Source organism: Gambusia affinis, linkage group LG11, assembly GCF_019740435.1.
Source record: "Gambusia affinis linkage group LG11, SWU_Gaff_1.0, whole genome shotgun sequence".
NCBI lineage: Eukaryota > Metazoa > Chordata > Actinopteri > Cyprinodontiformes > Poeciliidae > Gambusia > Gambusia affinis.
This window is the reverse complement of record NC_057878.1, coordinates 10588016-10596084: the sequence shown is the minus strand read 5'-3', so window position 1 is coordinate 10596084 and position 8069 is coordinate 10588016.

The window sequence follows — 8069 nt, the reverse complement described above, 5'->3', positions numbered from 1 at the left end:
TCATGTGATTGTTAATGTTACCTCTAAATATACTGTAGCATAATTTTGTCTTTAATGATCTTTTAAAATAAGTCATCTTACACCATGACTCTGGGTGACATCACCAGACAATTAGCAGGACTCACAAAAAAAAAAAAGGCGCGATAGTGTCTTCCTTTCCCAGAAGCGTGAAATATCACATAATTAACATGTTAAGAATCAATCTACAGCAGACGTTTTTTTATTTTATTTTTTTTTTAAGACAGGCCATATTCCCATTAGTTATGACATATCAGCACTGATATCACCACACCATTGTACTGCTGTTTTCCTGGGGAATCGTCAGACCTGCTGTTGGTCCAACTCTTTACAAGCCTCAGCCACCCACTGGACCTGCGGAGAACATTGTGGTGCTTAACACTGATATCAGCTGGGCTAATTAAAGTCTATTAATTATGGAATAAATAATTGAAAGTATAACGTTTTCCCCCAGTTAGTGTGATTAATGAAGGCTAATTAATGCATTAATTGATTTTATGTTAATTTAATTTTTCCATGAGCTTAGGAGAATCTTGGGAGAGTGACAGAAGAGTGAAGGGGTTTCCTTCAAAAGGAGAGAAATGTTAGAGAAGGCACTAATGTGGAAAAAAAAAAAGAAATTGTTTGATTAAAGAAGAAGTTTGTGTATGACTTGGTTGTTTGAAGACAGTCCTCTTCACGCTAACATTTAATTTTATTTTATTTTTTTTTTCCTTTTTTAGGTTTATCCTAATTGGGGGAGCAACCAAAAGGCTGGTTGGCAGCCCTTCATCAGCTAGACTCCAGAAAGCAAACTCATCCACTATAGGAATTTTATATCAGCAAAACCTCAAACACGACGCTGGAAGAAAATGGTGGAAATGCACATTTGAGTGAAACTGACGCGTATATCTGAGGGCTAGATGAGCCTTTGTTCTGAGAAGAGAGTGAGAAGATGAAAAACCTTCTCCATCTGGGATCTGGGTCAGAGCTTTGAGTTCCAGCACAGACTGAGCGCTACACTCTGTAATGACTGTCTCTAGACCGGCTACATGACATGAATGTCCCTGGCATAGCATCTCTCAGTGGATCAGTGACTGCACCCACACAGTAAGTCTACTGTAATGAACAAACGCAGTCAGAACGGAAAATGCTGGTTCACTCACATGGCACATCTGCTCAGCCCCCGTCATGATATGCAGCGATAAAGAACCAATGAGGCGAAAAGCGTTTGTAGATTATGAGACAATAGGGTCGGCTGGGGCAGAAGGTTCCTGCCAGGAATATTCAACCTTCCCTTGCTTCTTGTCTTATGCATTGAGAATGTCTTATCCCATCATTCTCAGTGATTTCTTTTCTCTGTCAAGTTTCAGCTTTATGGGAGAAGAGATAACCACGCCTCTTCAAAATGACACTATGATATAGGATGTCTTCACTCACCTTCACCATTGTGAATTACTGCACGCAGAATCCCCACTATGTTTTTCACACACTCAGATAACGATCGGTAAAAATCTTTACAATATATCAAACTTTTTTTTTTTTTTTTTTGCTGCACCATAACCTACCTCAAACTTAAAAAGTTCGCCTCTCACCCCCTTATTTAATGATTTCCTGTGAACATGAGACAAGATGTCCAAGCTGGAGCTAAATGCATGTATACTCCTGATCAAAACCTTGAGCTGTGAAAGAAATAAGTATTTGCATTTCATGCTGCTGCATCGTAATCTGGTAGTAAGTCGAGCTTCAAAATGCAAAAAGAAGAATCAAGGTCAGGGGACAAAATCGGAGAAGGTAATTCATTTTAAAGGACGTTTGACCTCAAACAGATTGTGGCTCGGCTCATTAAAAGTCCGTAAATCCTTAAAACAGGTTTCAGAAAATCATTCAGTAGCGATCAGCCCTTCTTGTCAATTATGTTAACTACAGCTCAAGTTATTTTTAAGGTTTAAGGCTTTACCTAAGGGGACAAATAATTTTGGACAATAGCAAAGATGCACATAATTTTATCAACGTCACACAGAGCACATACACCCAAAAATGGCTGTGGGAAAACAAGAATTAACTGAATTAACGCAGTGACTGCGAATCAGATTTTCTCAGCTAGTGAAGAACAGTGATGGAGAACACAGCGAATCAGGCTATCCATCAAAGGAGCAACCCAGAACAAAAAAATACAGCAGGTACAAATGACATGGGCGTAACAGGTTCACAAGTCTTGCTGCTGAGGAAGTCTGGATTAATCCACAAGTCATCTTTACCACTACTGCATTGATTTATTGGAACCAATAATTTGCTGAAGGTGTTATTATAGCAGTATAGCAACATCATTTTGTTAATAGGAAACAAAAATCTTTTAAAAAATATTAAAAAGGGTTTGCATGCATTGATAAATAATCTTTGCTACAAAAAACAACAATACTAAAAACATCACATTCAGCCTGAAATGTCTGAAACAAGGTTTGCTTTAGTCTATCTCTACCTCTCCTCTACAGCATAATTGAGTAAAAAGGCCAATATTCTTAAACGTTTAATTAGAATATTTAAGTGTTTCTATTTTTTTTCCTTGATATGAGGTTTTCTTTGTGGAACAGACTGCTAGGTGGAATCACTAGTTGATGCTTTAAGAGATCCTTGAGGGGAGCAAACAAGCTGTATCCAAATTGATTTAGCTGGTTTTAAAAGAGGACTTAGCATGGAAGAGGTGACGCCGCAGCGCCCGAGGCAGTCAGAATAACATTTCAGCATTTAGATATCTGCCATATCTCTGCTTTGCTGGCAGGAATACGGTTTGTGTCATACGTGCTCCTATCAGCAGAGCAGAACTGCTTTCCATATCTTTGATATCTCTTTTTCATTATTGGTATAAACAAAAGTCCTTTTGAACCATGAAAAATGGCCCGAGGCCCAGTGTGACCATGCAACTGTCTTCCCTTTTCTCATTCTTGTTGCCTTTCTCTTCTCTCCATTGTCACATTGAAGTGACCAAAAAGGAAATGCACCCACTCAACACTGACAGCCCATGCAGATTGTAATCTCTTTTTCATTTGTCTGGCCCTGTTTATCAATTGGTGACCACAGGTGAAGGACCTAAGCTGTTTTTTTTTTCTTTTCTCAGTCTCGTCGTCCTCACTGACCAATGAATGGTTGAGAATAAACTTCACGAGATTTATAAGACAAAAGGCAGTCAATGGTTTTATAAATCTGAATATTATTTTCAAATTCACCAAAGCATTTATTTCACACACACAAAAAAACGACAGCTTGCCAGCATCTTCATAGAAAGGATTTGCTAAATGGATTGCTTCGTTCGCCATGGCGACACATACAACATGACTTTCATTTTTTTAAAGTATCCATTATTGGATAATAGTTTTTTACATGCTTTAATCCAGACATGTGATGATTACTTTTAAATATCTGAGACATGTGAAGTGCAGCAAACATCTAAAACTACAAAACTACATTCTAATAGTAGAGAAGACAGGCATCCACCAATTTTTTAAAACCCTATTAATCCTTTAATTGCACGTGGAGTAGTGTGGCTGATCCAAATCCCAGCAGACGACGACCGAGAAGTAAAGACAACACAAATTGGTAGTGTAAGATGTGTCATTCTATACTATTTCATCCAATAAACAACCACCTGCCTCTAAGGTACGGCTTAGTGATTCTATTCAAAGCTGTTCTATTCATCAGTGCTTATAAATTGTGATCGCCGGAATCCATCTGAATTGAATGTTTAAGACACTTTGGATATATCTTACTGTATTTACAGAAAAACCAAGGAGTACAGCAGTGAAGAGTTTCATCAACACTATTGACTCTTTTGAATTAAGAATATGAGAAAAGGAATGCTTGGTGCTGATTCTTGGAACATTGACCTCCAACCCCATAAAAGGAGGTGTGAGATGATTATTATTAAATATTACTAGCGTATTTTTGAAGTGCAATTGGGTGTTACTTTTGGTAAAACCATCTACAGCTATAGTCCATTCATCTATTGAGCCTTGGCCCACTTCACCATGATGTTCATTGGTTGTTAAAGAAACAACACTGATTTCAACACACACACACAAAAATGTACCCAAAGGTCACAAAACTGTAAGCAAAATCAGCAATTGTCCAATGACACTTTCCATTGTACAAAAAGCGTCAAAGCACACCGAAGCTCTCTTGATGACTGTGTTCCTAAAATGAACCAGTTTGTAGTCAATACTGGGGCAAATCAGACAGACCACCCACACAAGCACTCTTGGTAGAAGCACTGATTCGCAAATATTTGAAGAGTCAACACACCAGGGGTCTCCAACACAGCCCTGAGTTGTCCTCCAACTTTTAGACGACAAATGAATGGTTCATTACCAGAGTCCTGAAATCCAACCTGAGGAGATAATTTAGCCATTTTATCCAGGGTCTTGGAACAGTGATGCATCTAAAAGTTGCACAACAAAAACTTTTGTGTTGAAGTTCCCAGCAGCAGACAATATTAGCAACACTCAACACGGTTTTCTCTTATTCTTGAAAATTACATCCTGGAAATGCCCACATCTCAGCTTGTTGTAATTAATGGACTCAAAAGATTCTGACCTCAGGCTTTGTAGTAACGTAAATGATGCCGTCTCACTTACTGCTGTCTCTTCAAGTAGAAATGGCATATGGAGGATGTTCAGAATGATGAGATAAAAAAAGACAAGTTGTGTTTTTAATGAAAATGCTTTCTGGAGAGTTGGAGATTGGATGAGTTCTGGAGTGTAAAGAGAATAAGAAAGTATTGGTGAGAACTGGAGGTCAGATGAAAGTTGGATAAACTTTTTTCTTTGGCACAAGATGAGTCAAAGATAACTAAGAGAGAACTGAATGTCTCCAGTTGTAGCCTTAAGCCAGATTTAATCTTGAAGCCGGTTGATCACCCCAGTGGCCACAGTGATCAGGCGCTCAGTGAAGCTACGAATCAGTCTGCTTAAATATCCGCAGAAAGACAGATATAGATGCAGTCACACAAGAGAACCAAGTGGTTAATTTGGAAGGCGGATTCAGGGAGTGCAAAGAAAACTATACAATACTTGAAAATAAAGTACAGAAAGGAGTAGAAAGGGAAAAACATAGTTGGAAGAAGAGAGAGACAAAACCTTGGACGGAGCAGATAATGAAAAATGGGTATTTAGTGAAACAAAACAACTTATGTTTCACCTTGTTGTTGTCTGGGAAGAACCTGGAGTACCCAGGGAAAAAAACAGGCGTGAATAGGTAGAAAAACACGCATGAAACATTTAGACGTGCAAAGGGAAAAAATTAGGACAAAACAAAGGCTCAAAATGAAATCATCTGAGACAACTTTGTCTAGGGGAAAAGCTAGGTGAACTTTAATTTTTGCCTCAACCTAACATGTGGCAGGAGGAAACCCACAACTTTCAGACTGCAAGACAATCTGAAAGTCTGAAAGACCTGTTGAGGAACAACGGTTGCAGGATGCCGACCCTCAAGAACTGGAGTTTGACGCTTTTTGTACAATGGAAAGTGCCATTGGACAATTGCTGATTTTGCTTACAGTTTTGTGACCTTTGATGATAAACACTGTGTACATTTTTGTGTGTGTGTGTGGAAATTAGTGTTGTCTTCAACTGCTCTTATTTTGTAACCGATACTTACAATTTCAAAGGGGCTTTACAGATCAAATAAATTGTGAATAAAAATGAATAAAAGCAAAAAATGGTCCAGGGAGGAACACAGAAATGAGTTTAAGATTTTTGCCTTGGCCTCCAGATTTCCCAGATCTGCCATAATTAGGGCGGTAGTGGCATGTTTCAATGCAGTACTATCGTCAAATAAGATGGAGTTTTGATTTTAGATATGATATCTGTAAGCTAGGGGCTGCACAGTGGTGCAGTTGGTAGAGCTGTTGCCTTGCAGCAAGAAGGTCTTGGGTTCGATTCCCGGCCCGGGGTCTTTCTGCATGGAGTTTGCATGTTCTCCCTGTGCATGCGTGGGTTCTCTCCGGGTTCTCCAGCTTCCTCCCACAGTCCAAAGGCATGACTGTCAGGTTAACTGGTCTCTCTAAATTCTCCCTAGGTGTGAGTGTGTGTGTGAATGGTTGTGTATCCTGTATGTCTCTGTGGCGACCTGTCCAGGGTGTACCCCGCCTCTCGCCAGGAACGTAGCTGGAGATGGGCACCAGCAACCCTCCCGACCCCATTAGGGAGAAGGGTGAACAGAAAATGGATGGATGGATGGATGGATATCTGTAAGCTGCATTTGCTGTGGGAAACTCAGATTGCATCAACATATCATCAGTCGGAACTTGGCTGGATGCCCCATCTTCAGTGACATCAGTAAACAGCAGGATGAGTCATGTATGCATTTGTTAGTCTTTATAAACTTTTCTTTCTTCTGTTGTTTTTGTGCAACTTTATGTGGCGTTTCATTTTTTCCAAGAATGCTATTCAAAAGCATGAAATGTCTTTTGGCAAGGCCTAAGCTGGCATTTCTTTTATTAGGATTCCAAATACTTTGCACTGTCTTTGTTTCATCTTTGTAGAGAGCTTGAAAATGTGTGCCTCCATTTGTGAACTTCCAATTTGTCAAAATTTTGTGAAAGGCGCTTTCTTCACAGAAACGTCCCTCTAATGCAATATTTTGTGTTTACTACTGGCATGATTTTTTTGTTTCATTTTGTTGTTGTTTTTTTTACTGTGAAAGACAATTTTACCTCTTGGGGATTGAAGCACCAGCTTCTTACACAAATGATGTGCTTTTAATCAGCTTCAAACATGTTCAAATAATATAGATAAAGGGTAACCTTCCACCTGTTTATTATATCCAAAAGAGGTTGTTATATGAAAAACCCATAAATCCTTTTTCAGTCAACACTGCTTTTGCTCACTTTATCCTCATGGTCTTTGGGATTTTGTACTTTCCCTAAATATTTAGAGTGCATTGCTAAGACTTTTTGGGAACAACAAAACAATATTTAAAGAGGTTTACAGTGGACACCATTGTGTAAGACACTTGTGTAACAGTAGAAAGGCTGTTAATGGCTGTAAATAATTGCTTATGGTAATTATTAAGAAAACTAATTATTTGGATCAAAATTACCACGTCAGGCACCACCTGGGATATGATAGCCAAATAATTCAGTCTTTTCTTTGTCTAAAAACACCTGCCTGACATGGCTTAGGTTTTAAAGTAGCAACAGATGAAGTCATACGTGCAGCAAGACGTTACAAGACTTTTCTCCTGTATGCAAGAGTTTATTAACAAAAGGAATTCAGCTTTACTGTCTTACACTTTTTCAACAAACTCACTAAACTAGTAACACTCAACAAACTACTGAGAAAAAAGATGAAAGAATGATGAAAACCAAGCTACCACAGAACAAACTAAAACTGCAAGAATATAAAAAGGACTAATACATGATGCAATGATGCCACAGTTTGGCATAAAATGCGAATGTACAGAGGCAGTTTGGCATTGTATAAAAATTTGAAATGTCCTCTGCTATGAGAATAAATGAGTTTGCTCTGTAGTACGAAAGGGATGGAGGATAAAGGCTCACTGGAGCTGAAATGCCCTAGACAGGAGAAGTTTGAACTACAGGTGGAGAACATACCCTTCCCTTCTATTTCTGCTTCTCGGTCTCTTTCTGAGACATGTGTGCCTGAAAACAGCTGTTCCCCATGTGTGTACAGACACCTCCTTGACTTCTGCTTTCATTAACCTCTCTGTGTGCTCCATCAGAGAAGGGGGACTCTACGACAATAATATCCTGGTGACGACACTAAGGTCAGGACCCCTCTGATCCTGAGAGGGGAGGATATCTCATTAAGAGAGAAAGCCTCTGGGACACTAAAGCAATTTGGATTGCCCCGTGTTCTCGGGAACCAATTAAAACATTAGCCCGAACTATTGCAGCACTCGCAGATGTCGATGCAGCCATAGCAGCTCTTTGTGTAGCACTGTAAGAGTCAAAGCTATAACAGCGACTCCTAAGGCTGGAATAGTAATCATAGAGGGGGACAAATATGCAGCATGATGTAAATTAAAACAGAGAAAATGAGGCATTAGGTGTGTGC